The following is a 26065-nucleotide window of genomic DNA, read 5'->3' as shown; positions in this document are numbered from 1 at the left end:
ATTTTTTTTCTTTTTAAATACATATTGCATAATTAATATTATAAAGTCCATAAGTCCGCCAATTCTAATCTGTGAACGTGATTGACAATAATTTCATACGAGTATACATAATAGTGTCGACATTTGAACCTTCACATTCTACATCTATAGAATACATGCAGAAAAGCCGGACAGATAGCATTTTCCCCAACCCCCCCCCCCCCCCCCACCTTGCAGAGAAAAAGAGAAAAAAATAAAAATAAAAAGGGGATCCTAATTAATTAGCCGTATCCCAATCTTTCCATAGACTATTCCACTTTAAGTAGGATCCTCTTTGTTTGTACAGGATCTTCTCATAGCTTTTCACTTTCTCCACCAGGCCCAGCCAGTTCTTACAATCTGGGGCAGAAGAGCAAAACCAGGATCTAGAAATCAGGAGCCTCGCCAAGAACATCACCTTAATCAACAAATGACTTTTTATGGGTTGATGATTAACCTCAGATAAATCTCCCAGGACCCATATCCTAGGAGACAGAGGAACAACAATTTTAAGTTTACGCGCCAGATTCTTTTGGACCAGGCTCCAGTACCTACTCACCATTGGGCAGTCCCAGAACAGATGTAAATGATCTGCCCCGGGATCACCACAGCGGGGGCAGTCAGAGGAGGCCCTGAGTCCTCTTCTGTATAGCCATATAGGTGTCGCATAAATTTTGTGCAGAATATTCAATTGTAGAACAATGTGGTTAGAATTGTGTGAGACCAATTTTGAGCTTTCCCCTATATTCTCCCAATTTGGGGGACCCACCTCTGAAAGAAGAGAAGACCAGGCTCTCTGTCCTGGAGAAAGAACATCCAGAAAAAAATTATCCATTAAGTGTCTATAACAGTGAGATAGTTTAATTCTCGTGACCGTTTTCTTACAGATTAAATCCTGTAAAAATAAAGGAGTGTCTATAATAAAGAGGTGGCTGTTCAAAGTGCTAAAGAGTGCTGACCTCAATTGAAAATATGCAAACCAGGCCACCTCACCTAAATTTGCCCTTAGTTCCATGAGGGGCAAAATTTGTCCACCACTGACTACTTGATGTACAGTCATGTGAAAAAATTAGGACACCCTTTGAAAGCATGTGGTTTTTTGTAACATTTTTAATAAAAGGTTATTTCATCTCCGTTTCAACAATACAGAGAGATTAAAGTAATCCAACTAAACAAAGAAAACTGAAGAAAAGTCTTTTCAAGATCTTCTGTAAATGTCATTCTACAAAAATGCCTATTCTAACTGAGGAAAAAGATAGGACACCCTTGCCCCTAATAGCGAGTGTTACCTCCTTTGGCTGAAATAACTGCAGTGAGACGGTTCTTGTAGCCATCTACCAGTCTTCGACATCGGTCTGAGGAAATTTTACCCCACTGCTCAATGCAGAACTTTTTCAGCTGTGAGATGTTTGAGGGGTTTCTTGCACGTACAGCCCTTTTCAAGTCACCCCACAGCATCTCAATGGGATTCAAATCTGGACTTTGACTTGGCCATTCCAGGACTCTCCATTTCTTCTTTTTCAGCCAATCTTTGGTTGATTTACTAGTATGTTTTGGGTCATTGTCATGTTGCATGGTCCAGTTCCGCTTCAGCTTTAATTTTCTAACTGATGGTCTCACATGTTCTTCAAGCACCTTCTGATACACAGTAGAATTCATCGTGGATTCTATGATGGTGAGCTGACCAGGTCCTGCTGCAGCAAAGCAGCCCCAAACCATGACACTTCCACCTCCATGCTTCACAGTTGGTATGAGGTTCTTTTCTTGGAATGCTGTGTTTGGTTTACGCCAAACATGTCCTCTGCTGTTGTGTCCAAATAATTCAATTTTGGACTCATCTGTCCAAAGAACATTATTCCAGAAGTCCTGGTCTTTGTCAACTTTATCTCTGGCAAATGTCAGTCTGGCCTCGATGTTTCTCTTGGAAAGCAAAGGTTTCCTCCTTGCACACCTCCCATGCAAGTTAAACTTGTACAGTCTCTTTCTGATTGTAGAGGCATGTACTTCTACATCAACAGTAGCCAGAGCCTGCTGTAGTTCTCGAGATGACACTTTAGGGTTTTTGGAGACCTCTTTTAGCATCTTGCGGTCTGCTCTTGGGGCGAACTTGCTGGGGCGACCAGTCCTGGGCATGTTGGCAGTTGTTTTGAAAGCCCTCCACTTGTAGACTATCTTCTGGACAGTGGAATGGCTGATTTCAAAATCTTTTGAGATCTTTTTAAATCCCTTCCCAAACTCATAGGCTGCTACAATCTTTTTTCTGAAGTCCTCTGACAGCTCTTTTGCTCTCACCATGGTGCTCACTCTCACTTCAACAGTCAGGAGCACACCAAACTAAATGTCTGAGGTTTAAATAGGGCAAGCCTCATTCAACATGCAGAGTAACGATCTACTAATTATGTGCACCTGGTGTGATATACCTGTGTGAGATCTGAGCCAATTTAAGAGGGAATACATGTGAGGGTGTCCTATCTTTTTCCTCAGTTAGAATAGGCATTTTTGTAGAATGACATTTACAGAAGATCTTGAAAAGACTTTTCTTCAGTTTTCTTTGTTTAGTTGGATTACTTTAATCTCTCTGTATTGTTGAAACGGAGATGAAATAACCTTTTATTAAAAATGTTACAAAAAAACCACATGCTTTCAAAGGGTGTCCTAATTTTTTCACATGACTGTAAGTACTGCACATTTTTAGTCCTCCAGTACTGACAGCAACTTGAGTCGTTTAGATTAAGAAGTTTCGGGTTGTGCCATAATGGGGTGCAGATAAGCGATGCCTTAACTGCGCACCAGCCCCTTATGACCGACCAGGTCTTTGTAGCCATTCTGCAGAAAAGTGTGTACCCGCTCAGTATATTTAATAGGTAATCGGATTCCAGTACGGTGAAGAAATCAGAAAAACCTGCCTCCTTCACCACTTTACTGCAGAAAGGACTATTTTCCCAATCATTAAAAAGGCAGAGTTGGGAGGCCACAAAATAACCCCTAAAGTATGGAAGATTAAGACCTCCCCGACTATAAAGCATGGAGAAATAAAGTGCCTTCAGTCTCACACGCTTCCTCCCCCATAATAAGTCATTGAGCATCCGCTCTATCAATCTAAAATGCTTGTCTGTAATCCATATAGGCGAGTTGCGCAGGACATAAAGAACCTGGGGCAGCACTACCATTTTTATTAATGAAATTCTATCCGCTCTTGCTACCAGAATTTTTTGCCATATCTTAATTTTTGCTCTTAACTTCATCAACAAAGGGATCAGGTTAAGTTGTAAATATTCCTGAGGTTTGGCGGAAACTATTATCCCCAGGTACTTTATTGAATCAGAGATCGTTAACTGATTATTAAATTCGCCTCGCAGCTCGTCTATAGGGAGAAGTACGGTCTTCTCCCAATTGATCTCAAGTCCAGATATGTCGGAAAAGTGACCGACCAGATCCATTATGTGAGGGAGGGTGATATTTGTTTGATGAATAAAAACCAGAATATCATCTGCGTAGAGGGACACGCGGTCATGCTTCCCCATTATGCCAAAGCCAGCCACCTCCGGATCATGTCGTATCATGGCCGCTAAGGGTTTGATATAAATATTGAATAAAAGGGGGGAAAGGGGACAGCCTTGGCGGGTGCCTCTTCCCAGAATAAAGCTCTCTGTCATCAAGTCATTGATCCTAATCCTGGCAACTGGGGAGTTATAGAGTAGCCGGACCATTGCCATAAATCTTGGGCCAAAACCCATTTTTTTCATTACCTCCCAAAGAAAAATCCACTCCACCCTGTCGAAGGCTTTTGTAGCATCCAACGACAGGATGGAGCGGGCACCATGCCCCGGGGATTGAATATTCATAAATAGCCTGTGCAAATTGTGATGGGTGCCCCTGTTTGGCATAAAGCCGTTTTGATCCGGATGAATAATCGTAGGGATAACCCGCGAGAGCCTCCTAGCAAGGACTTTTGATAGTAACTTAGCGTCTGTATTTAATAAGGAGATTGGTCTATAGGAGCTCAATTCTGCCGGGTCTTTATCCTTTTTTAGAATTAGAACAATAAGGGCCTCCATCATAGAGTGTGGTAATCTCCCTCCCTGTGCTGCTTGGGAGAAAACCTCCATCAGCTGGGGGAGGATCACCTCACTGTACTTGCGATAGACCTCATATGGAAGGCCATCTGTTCCTGGTGATGAATTCCCCGAAACGGACCCGAGGGCCTCCTGCAGCTCAGCAAGAGAGAGCTCCTCCTCCAGATATTCTGTTTGAGCTTCATTTAACATAGAAAGTGGAATTTTCTCCAGGAACCGCGTCACCAGTTCAGACGACAGTCCAGGTGAGGATCTGTATATCTGAGCAAAATATTGTAGAAAAATATTCCCAATTCCCTCTGGATCTGTTATGGTTTCGCCTTCTACATTACGGATTGAGATAATAGATTGTTTTTTCTTATCTTGTTGCGAAATTATTCTAGCTAGAAGCTTGCCCGGACGTCCAGACTCGATGAAATAATTGAGCCCCTTGAAGAATACCCTATGGTTTGCTTTCTCTGTTACATATTTCTCCAAGGAGCAACTAGCCTTCTGCATCTCTTGCCTATTGTGCTCAGTGGGATGGCTAGCGTATCGCTCAGCTGTGAATGCAGCGATCTTACCCAATTCCTCCTCTTTCTTCCTAAATGTTCTCTTTGCTGCGGCAATCTCACTTATAAAGACCCCCCTCAAATATGCTTTCAAGGCATCCCATACTGTATTGATATTAGCAGAGGGAAGATTCACCTCCCAAAAGGAGGATATCAGTAGTTTAATCGACTGCAGATTGTCCAAAATAGTGAGCCAGTATGGATTTAGCTTAAATCCTAGCCCCCTAGTATCCTTATTCTTCCCGCTGCGAACCTCAACCAGTATGGGTGAATGGTCCGAAACTGTTCTTACTCCGTATCGCATCTTACAGATATTACTCAGGTTGCTCTCATTCGTAAATGCTAGATCGATCCTAGACATTGCTCTGCCCCCCCTACTGACACAGGAGTATACTCTTTTTCCTCCACCAAGATATTCCCATATATCCACCACTCCCACCTCAGAGCAGAATTGAGGCAGTGGGGAGTTACAGGGATACCTCCCCTTTTCCACATCAAGTGAAAATCTGTCTTTGTTAGGATCAATGACCGCATTAAAATCCCCTATCAGGATTAAGCGGCATTCTGGTCTCTTTTCAAAAAAGAGCATTAACTGAAGCAGTGGGTACATTGAAAATGGCCGAGGTATATAGAAGAAGGCTAGGATATAACTGTCACCATTAAGCTTGCCATGCAAAAAAATAAATCTGCCCTGGGCATCTATATAAGATTTTATAAGGGTGAAATCTATGGAGTTATGAATAAGAACCGAAATACCCCTGGAAGAGCCACTGAAGGTAGAATGATACGATTGGGACTGCCATCCCGTTGTCAGGCGGAACAGGGTTTCCTTAGTTAGGTGAGTTTCTACTATAAAGATAATTGCTGGAAGATATCTTTTTAATGCATCCATAATCGCTTGCCTTTTAACTCTTTCCCCAAGTCCTCTAACATTCCAAGCTACAATTCTAGTGGACATCCCTCACAAAAGAAAAAGGAAAAAGAAAAAAAAGAAAAGAAAAAGAAAAAAAAAAAAAAAAAAAAAAGACCATTCCTGCAAGGTGGGTTCCCCCCCCCCCCCCTTCTCTTGATCCGCCTGAACTAGTCAGCGAACCTCTAACCTCCGGCCGTTCTCCCCCAGCCTGGCCCCCCCTCCTATCCCTCCAATCATAATGAAGCACAATTTCAGATGCCCGTTTGATCCATCCAGTCTGATGCCTGTTGTGGTGTCTCAAAGAAAAGGGAAGACCCGTTATGAATTACTCTTAATTTCGCTGGGTATTGTAAGGAGTATTTAATCTCCTTAGCCGCCAAGCGTTTCTTTATCTCTATAAAATTTCTTCTTCTTTCCTGAGTCTGCCACGCAAAATCAGGAAAGAAGAGCAGTTTTGTGCCCTGATATTCAATAGGTGTACATTCTCTTGCTCTCCTCAAGATACTATCTCTATCCGCGGACAGTAATAATTTAATTAAGACTGCACGCGGCGGTCTCCCTGGGATAGGTTTCCCTCCCGGGATTCGGTGGGCTCTTTCTATTTGAAACATAGAGGAAAAGTTATCACTGCCAAAGCTGTTCATAACCACATCTTTAAGTTGTTCCTCTAGATGTCGGCCTTCAACTCCTTCTGGGAAACCGATTATACGAACGTTGTTGCGCCTTGATCTATTTTCTAAGTCCTCTACCTTGTTTTGAAGAGCTTGATTTTCTGAAGCAAGAAGCAGAGTTTTAGATTTTAATATGCCCATGTCAGTTTGCAGAGAGTCAACAGATTTTTCCATGCTATGGACCCGATCCCGAATCTTTACTAGATCTTCTCTTATTAATGAAATATCGCTCTGCACTGACCCCAATTGAGTGGACATTCCTTGCACTAAAGTGCCATTATTTTCCACAGCGCTTAGAATTCTGTCCAAGACGGCTGGGTCGTATTCAGTTCGCATTTGTGCAGAGAGGCTTTCCTCGCCTACCTCCTGATCCGCGTCCTCTAGTCCATCCTGGGAAAGTTCGTCATTTTGGGAAATTTTAGCGAATTTTTTCGCCTTAGCAGGGGGTTTGGTTTTTGGCAGGGTTTTTATCATTTAAAAAGGGCGATTTCAAAAACTTATCGATTTTGTTCTCTGGGGTCTTAGCCCCAGGCTTGATTGCAGAGGAATCGACTGAGCGTCGTTTTGGGGCCATTCTCCCAAAATTTCCCCCTTTTTTTTTTTTTTTTCCTTTTTTTCCCCCCTTTCTTTCCTTTTCCTCTTCCCTTTTTCTTTTCCTGCTAGGTTTTTTATTTTTATTTTATTATTGTTATTTATTTATTTTTTCCTTTTTTTCCTTTGATTTACAACAGCTTTTTCCCCGGTTCCCCCCCCCCCCTGCCTCCCCTATGTCCTCGCCTCTGTCTTTTCTTTTGCTTTGTACTCTCCTTTATATTTCCTTTATATTTCTTCTGATTCTTTTCGCTCCTACTGCCTTTTTTTTTTGCGTAACGCGAAGTTTCGACAAAGAACTACATCCTCTTTGCTGCCGTGTGCACTACTAACCCCTCTCTACACCAATAGCGTAAAAACCAGCAGTACTGCAAGTGTAGAATGAATAAAATAGAATTCTTCTATTTCTCACGTGACCAGAGTGTGATGTCCAGAGCCTTAGTCCCAGTGCACGCCGTGACTAACGGAGGAGAGGGGCGACAGCGATATCGGGTATAGTGGCATCTAGATATCCAGCAGAGTAGCAGTTCAGTATCCGGAGAGAGCAGCAGGATGAAATCAGGCGAGCGAAGCAGTCCGGCCACAAGGAGAGGAAGACAGCAGGCAGGGCAGCACCAGCAGAGCCCATCAATCAGAGCCAGTCGAGGGTCCAAGTAGAGCAGCCACAGCAAGGACAGCAGACAAGAAGCGCCGGACGGCAGACAGCAGACAGAGGAGCGGGGCAGCGAGGAAGCAAGGAAGCACGGTCGAGGGGCAGAACACCCAGAGCAGGACGAAAGGAACGGCAGCAGCCCACAGCAGCAGCAGGAGAAGCGATCCGGCGGTCAGACCAGGTGAGATGCGGCGTCTCGGAGCACAAGTCTGGGCATCAGCTGTTTGGCTTCAGCTGATCAGCATTAGCCTGGAGGGGAGAGACCAGCACTGGGGAGGATCGAGACGCGACGTACTCACGTCATCCCGCCCTCCTCTGTGGCGTTCTTACATGAATTCAAGGAGAACCTATCAATTCAAGTACAAAAGTTCCAAAGTGAGTCTGAAGAAGGGAAACGGATCAAGTGGAACAAGGATTTTGAGGATTATAAAAAAGGTACCATCTACACTTGGCAATCTGATGCAGTGAATAATCAAGGTTGCAAAGACACCAGGAGAAAGAGTAGGAATCCACAGATGTCTCCACCATCCAGTACAATATGACCTTACAGAAAAAAGACGATGAACTAGGCGTGGCGGCCATAAACACCGAAGAGGGTGGAAAACTGCACAACAACAAGGTTGGACCTAACTCAAACATCCAAGAGGAAATAACTATTATCAATCTTTCATCTAAAGAACTTTCTGGTACACAAGTGAGTGTTCTAAGTAAGGGTCTCTCGTTTTGTCCTAATACGCCTATTAACTGGTTTAATTTGGACTTGGATTTAACTTCTTTTTTTCGCTCTATAAAATTAAAAACTTGGTTTAATGATACGTCTAGGATTGACCATTCCCAGTTGAGTGAATTCTCCCTGGGAATGTTCAACCTAACACTCAAAAGTAACTTTAATCCTGTAATTAATGAGCCTGCTAATGAAGCCTTCATCTCGGCTGTTAAATCCGATATGGAGACTCTCAAATCTACACATGCCCCCTGCCGTGCTGAATACACGTTCAGACAAAACGCTGGCCGCCGGGCAGACCAGCACCTCCAAGGAGACCAAGAAGTTGAATGGGGCCGAACCATCAGTCAGTACGTGGAGGGGTGTGCACACGTACTGTTCCACCATGTTAGTGAAATGTTGCCTCCTGCTAATACGTTCCGTATCAGGTGGTGGTGCATATAGCTGTGGCGTGGTGACAAAACTTTCCACATCTCTGCCATGCTAACCCTGCCCTCAGAGGAGCTGGCCGTGACACAGCTGCGTTGGCGACCTCTTGCTCCTCCTCTGCCTTCGCCTTGGGCTTCCACTTGTTCCCCTGTGACATTTGGGAATGCTCTCAGTAGCGCGTCTACCAACGTGCGCTTGTACTTGCGCATCTTCCTATCACGCTCCAGTGCAGGAAGTAAGGTGGGCACATTGTCTTTGTACCGTGGATCCAGCAGGGTGGCAACCCAGTAGTCAGCACACGTTAAAATGTGGGCAACTTTGCTGTCGTTGCGCAGGCACTGCAGCATGTAGTCGCTCATGTGTGCCAGGCTGCCCAGAGATAAGGACAAGCTGTCCACTGTGGGAGGCGTATCGTCATCGTCCTCCGTTTCCCCCCAGCCACGTACCAGTGATGGGCCCGAGCTGCGTTGGGTGCCACCCCGCTGTGAACATGCTTCATCCTCATCCACCTCCTCCTCATTCTCGTCCTTCTCGTCCTCCAGTAGTGGGCCCTGGCTGGCCACATTTGTACCTGATTTTATTGGATACTTGGTTGTGCAGTGAAGGCAAGGCTCTCTTAGAGAAGTAGTGGCGGCTGGGAACAACATACTGTGGGACAGCCATCGCCATCAGCTGTTTGAAGCTGTCTGTGTCCACCAGCCTGAATTACAGCATTTCATAGGCCAGTAGTTTAGAAATGCTGGCATTCAGGGCCAGGGATCGAGGGTGGCTAGGTGGAAATTTACGCTTTTTCTCCAATGTTTGTGAGATGGAGAGCTGAACGCTGCTGTGTGACATGGTGGAGATGCTTGGTGACGGAGGTGGTGGTGTTGGTGGTACATCCCCTGTTTGCTGGGCGGCAGGTGCCAACGTTCCTCCCGAGGTGGAGGAAGAGGCCGAGGCAGCAGTAGAAGAGGGAGTAGAGGGAGCCTGAGTGAGTTCCTTGTTTTTAAGGTGTTTACTCCACTGCAGCTCATGCTTTGCATGCAGGTGCCTGGTCATGCAGGTTGTGCTAAGGTTCAGAACGTTAATGCCTCGCTTCAGGCTCTGATGGCACAGCGTGCAAACCACTCGGGTCTTGTCATCAGCACATTGTTTGAAGAACTGCCACACCAGGGAACTCATTGAAGCTGCCTTTGGGGTGCTCGGTCCCAGGTGGCGGTGGCCAGTAGCAGGCAAACTCTCTTGGTGGCGGGTGTTCTGCTTTTGCCCCCTGCTCCCTCTTTTGCTACGCTGTTGGCTCAGTCTCACCACTGCCTCTTCCTCTGAACTCTGAAAGTCAGTGGCACGACCTTCATTCCATGTGGGGTCTATGACTTCATCGTCCCCTGCATCATCTTCCACCCAGTCTTCCTCTCTGACCTCCAGTTCAGTCTGCACACTGCAGAAAGACGCAGCAGTTGGCACCTGTGTTTCGTCATCATCAGAGACGTGCTGAGGTGGTATTCCCATGTCCTCATCATCAGGAAACATAAGTGGTTGTGCGTCAGTGCATTCTATGTCTTCCACCGCTGGGGAAGGGCTGGGTGGATGCCCTTGGGAAACCCTGCCAGCAGAGTCTTCAAACAGCAAAAGAGACTGCTGCATAACTTGAGGCTCAGACAGTTTCCCTGGTATGCATGGGGGTGATGTGACAGACTGATGGGCTTGGTTTTCAGGCGCCATCTGTGCGCTTTCTGCAGAAGACTGGGTGGGAGATAATGTGAACGTGCTGGATCCACTGTCGGCCACCCAATTGACTAATGCCTGTACCTGCTCAGGCCTTACCATCCTTAGAACGGCATTGGGCCCCACCAAATATTGCAGTAAATTATGGCGGCTACTGGGACCTGAGGTAGTTGGTACACTAGGACGTGTGGCTGTGGCAGAACGGCCACGTCCTCTCCCAGCACCAGAGGGTCCACTAACACCATCATGACCATGTCCGCGTCCCTTACTAGATGTTTTCCTCATTGTTACCGTTCACCACAATAATAAAAAAATTATTTTGCCCAATGTATTGTATTCAAATTCAGGCCTTTTTTTACAGACACCTAACACTATCTGGCTATCTATTTAGGTACCGTATTACACTAATACAGGCACAGCAGTAACGACAGATTTAGGGGAATATCAATTGTAGGCCTAGTATTTAGGCCCTGGATGAAAGGTATCCTTTTACGGACAGAATTAGACTTGGAGATGCACAGTAGCGTGTGAAAAAATATATAGGATTATGCTTTGAGCACTTAGTGTAATATACCCTTTAATGGAAAGAAATACACTCGGAGATGCACGGTAGCGTGTGAAGTTATTGAGGATGACCCTATCAGCACTTATATTTACACCTAGAGTGTAATATAACCTTTTACGGACAGAAATACACTATGAGATGCACAATAGTGCGTGCAAATTTAAAGGATTATGCTTTCAGCAAATGTAATTTAACACTTTGTGTAATATACCCTTTTACGGACAGATTTACACTTGACCTGCAACAGCAGAAACCACTGATTTAGGGTATTGCTATTTTGGCAATTGAATTTCACCCCAGAACAAAAGCTATTATTTTACGCACACTATGAAACATGTCCAGCCACAGCTGAAACCACTGATTTACGGTATTGCTATTTTGGCAATTGAATTTCACCCCAGAAAAAAAGCTATGCTTTGACGGACACTATAAAATTTGTCCTGCCACAGCTGGAACACCAGATTTAGGGGATTGATTAAGTGAATTTCACCCCTCAATAAAATATAGAAAATTCTATCCTGAGTTTCTAGGGGTGACAATAATCACAGTCAAGCCCCTGATATAGGATATAGCAAAAAATAAAAATAAAAAATACTATTGATGGATTAATGGACTTGGTGGCAGCTTGTGCTGGCGCACCACAAAACACAAAATAGCCGCAGATCACCCCAGAAAAAAGTGACAGAAAAATGCTCTGGGCAGCCTAAAAACAGTGAGCAATTAACTAGCAGAAGATGAATGATTGATTTTTGCTGAGTTAATCACTGCCTAATCTCGCCCTAACAGAAGCTGCAACCTCTCCCTACACTAATCAGAGCAGAGTGACGTGCAGCGCTACGTGACTCCAGCTTATATAGAGGCTGGGGCACATGCTGCACTGGCCAGAAATTACAGCCTCTAAACGCTTCCTGTAGGTTCCAATGAGAGTCTGGATTCTGGTTGAAGGTATTTTGGACCATTCCTCTTTACAAAACATCTTTAGTTCATTCAGGTTTGATGGCTTCTGAGCATGGACAGCTCTCTTTAAGTCACACCACAGATTTTCCATTATATTCAGGTCTTGGACTGAGATGGCCATTCCAGAACGTTGTACTTGTTCCTCTGCATAAATGCCTTAGTGGATTTTGAGCAGTGTTTAGTGTCGTTGTCTTGTTGAAGGATCCAGCCCCGGCGCAGCTTCAGCTTTGTCACTGATTCCTGGACATTGGTCTCCAGAATCTGCTGATACTGAGTGGAATCCATGCGTCCCTCCACTTTGACAAGATTCCCAGTCCCTGCACTGGCCACACAGCCCCACAGCATGATGGAACCACCACCATATTTTACTGTAGGTAGCAGGTGTTTTTCTTGGAATGCTGTGTTCTTTTTCCTCCATGCATAACGCCCCTTGTTATGGCCAAATAACTCAATTTTAGTTTCATCAGTCCACAGCACCTTATTCCAAAATGAAGCTGGCTTGTCCAAATGTGCTTTAGCCCACCTCAAGAGAGAAAAGGCTTCCTCTGCATCACTCTCGCATACAGCATCTCCTTGTGTAAAGTGCGCCGAATGGTTGAACGATGCACAATGACTCCATCTGCAGCAAGATGATGTTGTAGGTCTTTGGTGCTGATCTGTGGGTTGACTCTGACTGTTCTCACCATTCGTCGCTTCTGTCTATCCGAGATTTTTCTTGGTCTGCCACTTCGAGCCTTAACTTGAACTGAGCCTGTGGTCTTCCATTTCCTCAATATGTTCCTAACTGTGGAAACAGACAGCTGAAATCTCTGAGACAGCTTTCTGTGTCCTTCCCCTAAACCATGATGGTGAAAAATCTTTGTCTTCAGGCCATTTGAGAGTTGTTTTGAGACCCCCATGTTGCTACTCTTCAGAGAAAATTAAAAGAGGAGGGAAACTTACAATTGACCCCCTTAAATACTCTTTCTCATAATTGGATTCACCTGTGTATGTAGGTCAGGGGTCACTGAGCTTACCAAGCCAATTTGAGTTCCAATAATTAGTTCTAAAGGTTTTGTAATCAATAAAATGACAACAACAGAGACCACATGTCTGCACCTGCCTAATTGTGTTTAAACAATTATAGCACACTTTCTGTATATCACTGTGTGTGTCTCCTATATGATATATTTAACTGACATTTTTTTTATCGTGACAACCAGCGATTTATACAGGAAAATCGTGACTATTAACAAGGTTGCCCAAACTTTCGCATCCCACTGTATATGCTTGACATGAGATATACCCCATAAAGACCAGTTAATTAATTCAAGTCCTGGACTAGAGTCTTGAATTATTGACAATGGTAGTTCCTTGAGGTTGGGCACCGTAGAGGAAGCTAAGGCGGTATGGTATTGCAACCAAACATTATATGAGGCTTTTACCAATAGGTTTGTGAGAAGAGGTTTATGAAGGTTCCAGGCTGGAAGTAGTAAAAGATCTGTAATGTTGTAAGGATATACCGAGGAATTTTCAATGTGGACCCAATGTGAATTAGAAGTATCGCACCACCACTGTTTTAGGAGAGTTATCAAAGTAGATATGTAATAACCTTTAATATTAGGCATCCGAAAGTTTTGATTTAGTGGTAATGGTAGCGGATAATCTTGGTTTCTTCCAAGCCAATATAAAACGTGACAGTATTCTATTTATTTTAATGAAGAAGGATTTGGGAAGGTGTATGGGCAGTGTCCTGAATAAATTAAGAATTTTTGGTAATATAAACATTTTTAAAGTAGCTATCCTGCCCAGCCACGAGACTTCATGTTTAGCATTTTCCGCAGAGTCTGACTCAATGGTTGCAAGTAGAGGGATGTAGTTTTTAGTAAATAGGGAAGAGAAGGGTTATGACAATTCTATTCCCAAGTATTTTAGACTAGCTACCTTCCAGTCAAACTGGTATTGGGACTTCAAGGATGTTGATTGCTGAGGGGGAAGGTTCAGAGGGAGAGCTTGTGTTTTAGAGTTATTTAAATGGTAATATGATAGGTGACCGTTAGAGTTGAGCGGACACCTGGATGTTCGGGTTCAACAGGTTCGGCCGAACTTCGGAAAAAAGTTCGAGTTCAGGACCCGAACTTGACCCCGAACCCCATTGAAGTCAATGGGGACCCGAACTTTTGAGCACTAAAATGGCTGTAAAAATGTCATGAAAAGGGCTAGAGGGCTGCAAATGTCGTCAAAATGTGGTTAAGAGCATGGCAAGTGCTCTGCAAGCAAATGTGGATAGGAAAATGACTTAAAATAACATAAAATAAGTAAAAATAAAAAATAATAATCGTGCTCTAGGAGGACCAGGTCCATATGGAGTAGTTGGTTGAGGAGGCGGTGTATGTGGCGGTGGAGGTGGAAGTGGCGGTGGAGGAGGAGGAGGTAGCCTACACTGCTTTTTGGTTTAAAATTTATTTATATTTTTTTTAATTAGGGTACACCCCAAAACATTGTGAAATATAACCCTCCAGTCATGCTAAACACACGTTCAGACAAGGGCAAGCTCAGGCCATGTGCCCAATTTGGAGACCCAGAATTTGGAGACTGTCAGTTAGTTCGTGTAGGTGTGTGCATACTTACTGCTTGTGATGTTCACGATCCAATTTGATAGCTGCTCTATCAACTTTGGATGTTCTTTTATGTGCCTACCATGGTGATTACGGGTTGCGGGCAATCAGGGTTCAAGGCTGGAGAGGGAGCGTGAGAAAAAGAGACCAAATTTAAGGGAGATAAATTTATTTAAAAAATTTAGAATCAAGAAGAAATGTGGGAAAAGCTATTGAGGCGCAAATGTGGGACAAATTGCAGAAGCCCAAATGTGGGCCAAAAGAGTCAAGCGGAATTGTGGGAAAAGCTATTGAGGCGCAAATGTTGGCCAAAAGAGTATGGCGGAAATGTGGGACAAAGTATTGAAGCTTAAATGTGATACAACTTGTTTAAGTTTAGGCATTGAATCAAAGGAGGTGGCGGACAATTAAAGAAGAATTTCAGAAATTTTATTCCCTGTCACCTATGCAGAGCAGGGGTTTATTCACGTATAAAATTGTATAATGTCAACCCAAGAATGTAACAGAAAAATTACATCAATTTATTAACCTGTCTACTTGGTAGAGCAGGGGTCTATGACCGGCCTACTAGGTATAGCAGTGGTACATCACACCCAAAAATTTGTGAATTTCACCATAAATAGTAACAGACACATTTTTTTTATAGTTTAACCTGTCTACCAGGTATAGCAGTGGTACTTCACACCCAAAAATTGTTGAATTTCAACTGAAAATGTAACTGACAATTATTATTTTTTGTTAACCGGCCTACTAGGTATAGCAGTGGTACTATACACCCAAAAATTGGTTAAATTCACCAGGAAATGTTAATGACAATTTTTTATTTAATTTTTTCACTGGCCTGCTAGGTATAGCAGTGGTACTATACACCCGAAAATTGGTTAATTTCAGCTGAAAATGTTAATGACAATTTATTTTTATTTTTTAACCGGCATACTAGGTATAGCAGTGGTACTATATACCCAAAAATTTGGTGAATCCCACCCGAAAATGTTAATGACAATTTATTTTATTTTTTTAACCGTCCTACTAGGTATAGCAGTGGTTCTATAAACCCCAAAATTTGTGAATTTCACCCAAAAATGTAAATGACAAAGTAGTGAAATGATATAAAATAAAACACGTACAAAAAAAAAAAAATATATTGATTTATGAGGTGGAGTTCCATATGGAGTAGGAGTTTGAGGAGGCCAACACAGTCATTGGTGGTGAAGTGGTGGTGTTCCGCCGAGCGACTCACCCGTGTGTGCTGCAGCTGAAACTCCACTATAGCCTGCTGCTGTTCGCACAGTCTGTCCAGCATGTGCAAGGTGGAATTCCACCTTGTGGGCACGTCGCATATGAGGCGGTGAGCGGGAAGGCCGAAGTTACGCTGCAGCGCTGACAGGCGAGCAGCAGCAGGGTGAGAACGCCGAAAGCACGCACAGACGGCCCGCACTTTATGCAGCAGCTCTGACATATCAGTGTAATTATTAAGGAATCTCTGCACCACCAAATTCAGCACATGCGCCAGGCAAGGGATGTACGTCAAACCGGCTAGTCCCAGAGCTGCTACGAGATTTCGCCCATTATCGCACACCACCAGGCCGGGCTTGAGGCTGACTGGCACAAACCACTCATCGGTCTGTTGTTCAAAGACCATCCACAACTCCTGCGCAGTCTGGGGTTTGTCCCCCAAACAGAAAAGTTTTAAAACTGCCTGCTGTCGTTTACCCCTGGCTGTGCTGAAGTTGGTGGTGAAGGTGTTACGCTGACCGGATGAGGAGCTGGTAGAGGATGAGGAAGCGGAGTAGGAGGAGGAAGCAACAGTAGGCAAACTGAAGAGCCCTGCAATCCTCGGTGATGGAAGGACATGCGCCAAACTGCTTTCCGCCTCAAGCCCAGCCGCCACTGCATTTACTCAGTGTGCTGCTATGGAGATATAACGGCCCTGACCGTGCTTACTGGTCCACGTATCTGTAGTCAGGTGCACCTTGCCACAGATGGCGTTGCGCAGTGCACACCTGATTTTGTCCCCTACTTGGTTGTGCAGGGAAGGGATGGCTCGCCTTAAAAAGTTGTGGCGGCTGGGCATAAAGTACTGTGGGACAGCCACCGCCATAAGGCCTTTAAAACTATCTGTCTCCACCAGACAGAATGACAGCATTTCAAAGGCCAGTAATTTAGAAATGCTGGCATTCAGGGCTAGGGATCGCGGTTGGGTAGGGGGGTACTTCCTCTTCAGCGTTTGGGAGATGGAGAGCTGAACGCTTCCGTGGGACATTGTGGAGATGCTTGGTGACCCAGGTGCTGGTGTTGCTGGCAGATCGTCTGTTTGCGGGGTGGCAGGTGGCACTGTCACTCCAGAGGTGGATGAAGAGGCCGAGACTGCAGCAGAAGAGGAAGCAGATGCTTTGCACTTAAATGCCTGGTCAAGCAGGTTGTGCTCAGGTTGAGAACGCTTATCCCTCGCCTCAGGCTCTGATTGCACAGCGTGCAAGCCACTTATGTCTTGTTGTCAGCACATTGTCTGAAGAACTGCCACGCCAGGGAACTCCTTGGAGCTGGCTTTGGTGTGCTCAGTCCCTTGCTGCGGGGGGCAGTAGGAGGCGTACTGTCTAGAGGACAGCCGCTCCGCTTTTGCACCCTGCTCCCTCTTCTGCTGTGCTGGTGGCTCTGTGCGACCACTGCCTCTTCCTCCGAACTACATAGGTCACTTGCATGACCTTGATTCCATGTGGGGTCGAGGACCTCATCGTCCTCTACATCATCTTCCACCCAGTCTTTAACCCTGCCCTCCTTGTCGGTCTGCACACTTTCGAAAGCCCCAGCAGTTGGCACCTGTGTTTCGTCATCATCCGAGACGTGCTGCGATTGTCCTCCCATGTACTCATCTTGAAAGATAAGTGGTTGGGCATCGGTGCATTCAATCTCCTCCACTTCTGGGGCAGGGCTAGGTGGATGGCCCTGGGAAACCCTGCTTACAGAGTCATCAAAAAGCAGAAGAGACTGCTGCATGACTTGGGGCTCAGACTGCTTGGCTGATTTGCAAGGGGGTGAGGTGAAAGACTGATGGACATGGGCTGCAGGTGCCAACTGTGGTCTTTCAGCAGGAGACTGGGTGGGAGACAATGTGAAGGAACTGGATCCACTGTCAGCAACCCAATCTGCTATCGCCTGTACTTGTTCAGGCCTCACCATTCGTAGAGCCGCATTAGGCCCGACCAAATGCCACTACAGGTTCTGTCGCCTACTCGCACCTGAGGATAGGGTTTCACTTGTGCGTGTAGCTGGCACAGATCGACCACGTCCTCTCCCTGCAACAGGAGCTCCACCAGCAGCACCACGACCTTGGCCACGTCCCTTACTTGACGCTCTCCTCATATTTTTCAAATGTAGGACCTTGCCCTAAATGGGTGTTCAATTAATAGTAGAATAGAACGACAGTATGTAAAGGGGTTATTTCACACGGCCTGAACCAGACTAGGCCTCAATTAAAGATTTTTTTGCCCAAAGTGGCTGTATTTCAAATGCCTGCTTGAATCAAACCCCTGTATGTAGTGTGTGTATCTCACACGACCTGAACCAGTGTAGGCCTGAATGAAAGATTTCTTTACCCAAAATGGCTGTATTTCAAATGGCTGTATTTCAAATGGCTGAATCGAACCCCTGTTTGTAGAGGGGGTATCTCACACGACCTGAACCAGTGTAGGCCTGAATGAAAGATTTATTTGGCCCAAATGGCTGTATTTAAAATGGCTGTATTTCAAATACCTGAATCAAATCCCTATATGTAGAGGGAGTATCTCACACGTCATGAACCAGTGTATGCCTGAATGAAATATTTCTTTGCCCAAAAAGGCTGTATTTTAAATGGCTGTATTTCAAATGCCTGAATCAAACCCCTGTATGTAGAGGGGGTATCTCACAGGGAATGAACCAGTGTAGGCCTGAATTCAATATTGGTGCACCAAATGGCAGTATTTAAAATCTCTGAATGTAACCCAGATGTATTAAGGGTGTATCTCACAATGACATCTGCATCAAAGGCTGCCAACTAAATTTTTTGTGCCCAAATAAGTGTTTGTTTAACAACTGAATTTGACAGCAGTATATAAGCCTGTAATTTCACACGTGCTGATGCTGCAAGTCCTGAAAATAGTGTTTTTTGTAAAAAAAATGTGTGTTTTTTCAAACCACAGAAAATGATGGGTGTATTTCTGGCTTCAATTGCACACTGACTAATCCAGATGTTGTAGATTGCCAAAAAAGTGGGGTTTTTTTTGGTAACAGAATATGAAAGCTGTATATATTAAACTTGAATTTAACACTTGCAGATCAGGAAAATACTGTTTTTTGAAAAAGAAAAGTGTGTTTTTCAAACCCCAGAAAATGATGGCTGTATTTCTACCTTAAATTGCACACTGACTAATCCAAATGTTGTAGTTTGCCCAAAAAATGGTGATTTGCAATGTCCTAAAAGCTCAGATGCAGTGCTGGTGCACTGAACTTGCATAAAATGGCCGCCGCCGCCGCCCACCTAACTAACAGATTTATTTAAAAAAAAAATGTTTTGGTCAATGGGCTCAGGGAAGGGTAAAACGATTGTGCCCTGCACCCACACAACTATTTCTATGTAGATCGCTGAGTTAGATTCTCTCCTATTCTCTCTCTGAAATCACAAGTCCAGCAGCATCCTCTCCCTACACTTGTAACAGCAGAGTAACGTGCAGCGCTATGTGACTCAAGCTTATATAGAGCCTGGGTCACGTGCTGCTCTGGCCAATCACAGCCATGCCATTAGTAGGCATGGCTGTGATGGGTTCTAAGGTCAGACAGTTAACCGCTTGTTGATTGGCTGCTCTGCAGCCTTACAAAAAGCGCCAAGAAAACGCCGAACACCGAACCCAAACTTTTACGGAAATGTTCGTGTTTGGGTCCGGGGTCCAAAAATCCTAAAGTTCAGTACGAACCCGAACTTTACAGTTCGGGTTCCCTGAACCCTAGTGACCGTATGTGTTGATGTTTTCCATAACTGCGGGTAAATATATTTCTGGCTTGGTGAGGGAGAGGATGATATCATCCACATATAGACAGATAACATGATCTCTACCATTAATACCCAACCCAGAAATTCTATCATCTAGTCGGAGTGCTTTAGCCAATGGCTGCATGGATAAGATATACAGTTGCAAGAAAAAGTATGTGAACCCTTTGGAATGATATGGATTTCTGCACAAATTGGTCATAAAATGTGATCTGATCTTCATCTAAGTCACAACAATAGACAATCACAGTCTGCTTAACCTAATAACACACAAAGAATTAAATGTTACCATGTTTTTATTGAACACACCATGTAAACATTCACAGTGCAGGTGGAAAAAGTATGTGAACCCCTAGACGAATGACATCTCCAAGAGCTAATTGGAGTGAGGTGTCAGCCAACTGGAGTCCAATCAATGAGATGAGATTGAAGGTGTTGGTTACAGCTGCCCTGCCCTATAAAAAACACACACCAGTTATGGGTTTGCTTTTCACAAGAAGCATTGCCTGATGTGAATGATGCCTCGCACAAAAGAGCTCTCAGAAGAACTACGATTAAGAATTGTGGACTTGCATAAAGCTGGAAAGGGTTATAAAAGTATCTCCAAAGCCTTGCTGTTCATCAGTCCACGGTAAGACAAATTGTCTATAAATGGAGAAAGTTCAGCACTGCTGCTACTCTCCCTAGGAGTGGCCGTCCTGTAAAGATGAATGCAAGAGCACAGCGCAGACTGCTCAATGAGGTGAAGAAGAATCCTAGAGTTTCAGCTAAAGACTTACAGAAGTCTCTGGCATATGCTAACATCCCTGTTAGCGAATCTATGATACGTAAAACACTAAACAAGAATGGATTTCATGGGAGGATACCACAGAGGAAGCCACTGCTGTCCAAAAAAAACATTGCTGCACGTTTACAGTTTGCACAAGAGCACCTGGATGTTACACAGCAGTACAGGCAAAATATTCTGTGGACAGATGAAACCAAAGTTGAGTTGCTTGGAAGAAACACACAATACTATGTGTGGAGAAAAAAGAGGCACAGCACACCAACATCAAAACCTCATCCCAAATGTGAAGTATGGTGGTGGGGGCATCATGGTTTGGGGCTGCTTTGCTGCGTCAGGGCCTGGATGGATTGCTATCATCGAAGGAAAAATTACTTCCCAAGTTTATCAAGACATTTTGCAGGAGATCTTAAGGCCATCTGTCCACCAGGTGAAGCTCAACAGAAGATGGGAATTGCAACTGGACAACAACCCAAAGCATAGAAGTAAATCAACAACAGAATGTCTTAAACAGAAGAAAATACGCCTTCTGGAGTGGCCCAGTCAGAGTCCTGACCTCATCCCGATTGAGATGCTGTGGCATGACCTCAAAAAAGCGATTCACACCAGACATCCCAAGAATATTGCTGAAGTGAAACAATTCTGTAAAGAGGAATGGTCAAGAATTACTCATGACCGTTGTGCACGTCTGATCTGCAACTACAGGAAACGTTTGGTTGAAGTTATTGCTGCCAAAGGAGGTTCAACCAGTTATTAAATCCAAGGGTTCACATACTTTTTCCACCTGCACTGTGAAGGTTTACATGGTGTGTTCAATAAAAACATGGTAACATTTAATTCTTTGTGTGTTATTAGTTTAAGCAGACTGTGATTGTCTATTGTTGTGACTTAGATGAAGATCAGATCACATTTTATGACCAATTTGTGCAGAAATCCATATAATTCCAAAGGGTTCACATACTTTTTCTTGCAACTTTGAAAAAAAGAGGGGAGAGAGGGCACCCCTGCAGTGATCCATTTGTAATATTAAATTCCTCTGATAAGGCACCATTAGATAAAAATTTTGCTGAGGGGTTGGAGTATAAAGATGACACTGCCAGCAATATACTAAGTAAAACCCATATGTTCTAATACAGAGAAAGCATACGACCAGCGTCATCTATCAAAAGCCTTCTAGGCAAGGATCAAAGCAGGGGTGCTGTCCCGTTCAATATGATGGAAGATATTTAATAGTCTTCTGATGTTGTTAGAGGTCTGACGGCCTGAGACAAAACCCGACTGATCTTGGTTCACCAGATGTGGGAGAATTAAGGCAATTCTATTAGCTAGGACTTTTGCATATATCTTTAGGTCCTGATTCAGTCGAGAGATCGGTCTAAAATTTTGAGGGTGGTCCGTAGATTTACCTGGTTTTGGGAGGGTGGTGATCAAGGCTTGTAGATTTTCTTTGGGCAATGAACCACTTAACATGGCTGTTCGGCAGAAATTTGTAAATAGGGGGGCAGACTAGTGTAATAGGTTTTATAATATACTGTAAGCTAGTAAAACCGCCAGGGGCTTTGCCAGATGGAAGAGAACGTACGGCTTTTTGAATTTCTTCTGTGGTGATCTCCTCGTTTAATTTATTTAATTGGAAAGAATTTAATCGTGGTAGATGTAAGCGATCCAGATATGTCTGAATGGCTTTTATGTGATCAGGGGTGGATATAATCAAGTCTCCTAAGTTATATAAGTGAGAAAAATAGGTCTTAAAACCGTTAGAGATGTCAAATGGGGAGAAGAGCTTATTTTTAGGGGTCGAGTGAATGAGAAATGTATGCAGGAATTTAATTGTCCCTTTTTTAAGCGATGTGCTAATAGTTTACCCGTTTTATTGTCTTGGGCGTAATAGTGGGCTTGTGTCTTACGGTGGGCTTTTTTATATGTTGTCCGCATGTGGCAGCGGAGATGGCGTCTAATAGAGATTAGTTGTGAGGCTAGTGTATCAGATGGTGAGGCTATATTAGCTTGTTCTGTATTTCGTAGATTAGTCAGGAGATCAGTTAATTGTTTTTCTCTTTGTTTTTGAGTATGGAGCTGTATTTAATACATAAACCCCGAATCACCGCTTTATGACAATTCCATACAGATATATGGCTTTCTACAGAGGGGGCATTAATTTTGAAAAAAAACCTCAATATCAGTATGTAAAAGTTTTGAATATTCCTGGTGAGATAGTAAGAAAGGGCTAATGCGCCATTGATGGGCTCCTTGTGAGGATATCTCATCGTCAAGCGTGAGTGTGATCGTCTCATGGTCTGACCATGTTATAGTTTCGATAGTTGAAGCTAATGTGGATCGTAAAAATATTCTATCCACCAGGAACATATCCAAATGTGAGTAGGTGTTATGTGCTGCTGATAGATGAGTATAACCCCTCTCAGTTCCGTGATTGATCGCTCAGGTGTCATAAAGGTCTCTTTCCCACACCCATGATGATAAGAAAGTGGGTTGGGTTCTAGAGAGTGAGGTAGAATCTAGATTGATGTCCATTACGGTATTAAAATCGCCATATAAAATATATGACCCCCATTGTATCTTGCTAGCAACTTTAAGTAGCTTATTAAGAAACTGTGATTGTCCAACATTAGGGGCATAAAGAGAGATCAATGTCATGGGAATTGTATTAATGGTGCAGTATAATATGACGTACCTCCCATTGGGGTCTGCAATAACCTCTTTGCATACAAAGGATATCATATTTCTAAAGGCCATAGTACACCTCTAGTTTTTGAACTGTAGTGTGAATGATATATATGATGGAAGGCAGGGTGTTTCATACGACCCGCATCGCCTAAAAGGACGTGTGTCTCTTGTGCACATATCACGTCGCATTTCAAGGATTGAGCCTCTCTCCAAAAATGTGATCTCTTGTGAGGCGTGTTTAAACCATTGACATTGATACTAGCTATCTGCATGACCATTTTTCATAGAAAGTGGAGATGCTAAAAAAATATAATAAAATATTGGAAGAGCATGGGGAGGGCGAAAGTGTGCGCTTCTCAGCGAGTACGCACACCTTCTATAGATAATGGTAAGGCACTTTGAGTGTAATTTGAAGGAAATGGTGTTAGCATATCCATAAACAAGGCATTTAATAACAAAATCAAATAAAAGCAGTTAGGAGCAAAAAACATATGGCTCTTAAAACACGAACCAATTGTATAGTGAGGGGTTATAGTCCGCACTAAAGCCAAGTAGGTATGACCAACCAGTAAGGCCTGGACAAAAAATAGGTGCAAATCATACATTTTCTTGATCCTGCAGTGGACCATTCTTGTGTCATGCGAACTTGAGATGGGGTTGTTGACGATCTTGCTTGAGAAAAAGGTGCTAAGTTCCATGACTTAAGCAAAGCGTTTCCCTCATCTGGTGAGTGGACAACGTGCAGAGTTTCTCCGCGACGGATAAGCAGAGGGACAGGGAATCCCCATTTATAGATGATTTTTGCTGAGCGGAGAGCTTGGGTTATAGGTTGGAAAGCTCTACGTGCTTGAAGGGTAGTTGCAGATAAATATTCATATAAATAAATTTTGTGATATGGAGCAGGAAGGCTGCCATTTCTATGAGAATGTTCCATCAGTCTCTCTTTAACTGTAAAGAAGTGTATGCGTGCCAGAATATCTCTTGGAATTGAGTCTTCCATGTGTTTCGGACAGGGTATGCTGTGTGCGCGATCTACATCTATTTCTTAAGGAGAGCAGTTAGGTAGTACTGCTTCAATTAAGGACTGCACATATGCAGGAATCTCAGCTGGTGTTACGGTTTCAGGAACGCCACGTAACTTGATATTATTACGGCGACTTCTGTCCTCCAAATCGTAAATTTTCGCCTTTAATATCGCCACGTCTTTCTCTAACTCAGTATGTGAGTCTATTAGTGTGTTATGAGAGGCAGAAAATTCCTCAAACTTATTCTCTATATGGTCCACTCTGTCACCCCGATCATCCACAACGGTTTTAAGAGGAGAGACCATTGTATGTATATCTAGTAGGAAAGTTTTGTGAAGTGCCTGCAACATGGTTTTCATTGTTGTGTCTGTGAGGGACTGGTTAGAAACAGTCATGTTGTCTAAGGCATCATGATCGGATGCAGTGAGGGCATCTTGTATTTCCCTTCTCTGTATGTCAGGATCATAAGCAGCATTAGAGAGCCTGGGACGCTGCTTTGCAGGGTTCTGTGATGGAGTGCTGGCTGGGGAGAGCAGCTCAGAGCCAGGGAGAGCTCCAGGGCTGTAGGGGTTAAATGCAGCTTCTTCTGTGAGTGAGGAGACAGAGGGGGCCGTGGAGACACTGACCTGGATATTTCCTGTATGGAGAGGCAATGAAGGGCTGGATCAGAGGCAGAGCGATGTGAAGGAGCAGGAGATCTCTGAGTTGAGATAACAGCCGGCTGTGAGATTGATGAGGCAGAGTCCTGTGAGTAGCCGGTGCCTTCTTGGAATACTTGAGGAGACTTGGAAGAGCAGAATTTTGCCATTGTTTCTTGTCTGGTATTTCTTTTTTTTCGTGCAGGCATAGTTATGGGGTGACAGCAAGGTCCAGAGCAGCAGAGGAGGTAAATTTAGCTAAATTAACTGCAGTGTAACATGTGCACTTCAAAAATGTATCTGTGACATACAGTGTACTTTGTCAGCTTTGAAAGCATACCCCCCGGAACCCAAAGACTTTGGTTTCTTGGAAGCAGCTCGGCGGGTCATGGGAATAACGCTGCCGGATCGCCGGTCTTCATCGTTTATGGTCGGAACTACGACGGTATCTGATCGTCTTCGAACCTCCAACTTACATTTTTGATTAATGAAAACATTCTTGGCAAATGCTTTTAATTTAGTTTGTCTTGCGCTGGTCCAAGAATTTCACCTCTAGCGGCGCCATACGGATGCCCCCGGCCGTCCCTCTTAATCATGGCCCCAGTTCCGAAAACCAACAAAATAGAACCGGAGTCCTATTCCATTATTCCTAGCTGAAGTATTCAGGCGACCTGGCCTGCTTTGAACACTGTAAATTTTTTCAAAGGTCAGCTAAGCAGCAGGCACTCTCCCATAATTTTTTAAATGGTCAGCTCAGCCGCAGGCCCTCAACCATAATGTTTTAGAAGGTCAGCTCAGCAGCAGGCCATCGCATATAATTTTTTAGAGGGTCAGATTACCTGCAGGCCCTCGCATATAATGTTTTAGAGGGTCAGCTAACCTGCAGGCCCTCATCTACAATCTTTTAGAGGATCAGCTCACCAGCAGGCCCTCACCTAAATATACCTAATAGGTAATTTGCGCACATGCTGCCTTGCTTGGATGTGGTAGCCATAGCCGTTTCTCATGCTCCCCCTCCGGAATCGAACACTGATTCCCACTTACCCGTGGACGGCTCTGAAAATGACATTGAAAGTTGATAGGGCAGACACCCGAATGGATCGTCGCTGTCACAGGGATGTGCGATCGGTCCCAGGTTATCTAGAGTCACCAAAGCGGCAGCAGGCCCTCGTCCATAATGTTTTAGATGGTCAGATCAGCAGGCGATTGCTCCAAATGTTTTTGAGGGTCACCAGCAGGCCATCAATAAAAAATTTTCGACGCGTGTTTTGCCTTAGCTTCAACCTTCCAACGAAGCTGAGGCGAAACGCGCGTCGAGGTTCCTATCCTGACCTGTGCTGCTGTCTTCATCCCCCATCATGTCCTGAGGTTACATTGATTTGATTATGACTTTCTGCTGGGCTCAGTTTACCCTTTACTATAGGGTCTTGCATTGTTACTCTCTGAGGGACTAATC

At 44.1% G+C, this 26065-nt stretch overlaps 1 protein-coding gene across 3 annotated transcripts in view; it reads left to right on the top strand.

Moving 5' to 3' along the window:
• Positions 1–26065, top strand: part of LOC122927164 (histidine N-acetyltransferase-like) — an 80710-nt gene that overhangs the window by 9871 nt on the left and 44774 nt on the right. The window contains exon 1 of one of the 3 annotated variants that reach the window (XM_044278761.1): positions 11781–11842. The exons of 1 other annotated variant lie outside the window; for it this stretch is intronic. The gene's annotated coding sequence lies outside the window, so the exon portion shown is untranslated. Of the gene's footprint in view, positions 1–11780; positions 11843–26065 lie in introns of those variants that run through there. One more of the 3 variants, XM_044278762.1, reaches the window with a different exon arrangement.

The sequence above is a fragment of the Bufo gargarizans genome, chromosome 2 (assembly GCF_014858855.1).
Source record: "Bufo gargarizans isolate SCDJY-AF-19 chromosome 2, ASM1485885v1, whole genome shotgun sequence".
In the NCBI taxonomy this organism is placed as follows: domain Eukaryota; kingdom Metazoa; phylum Chordata; class Amphibia; order Anura; family Bufonidae; genus Bufo; species Bufo gargarizans.
The sequence above is the reverse complement of the archived record's forward strand: the minus strand, read 5'-3'. Positions and strand labels throughout refer to the sequence as shown.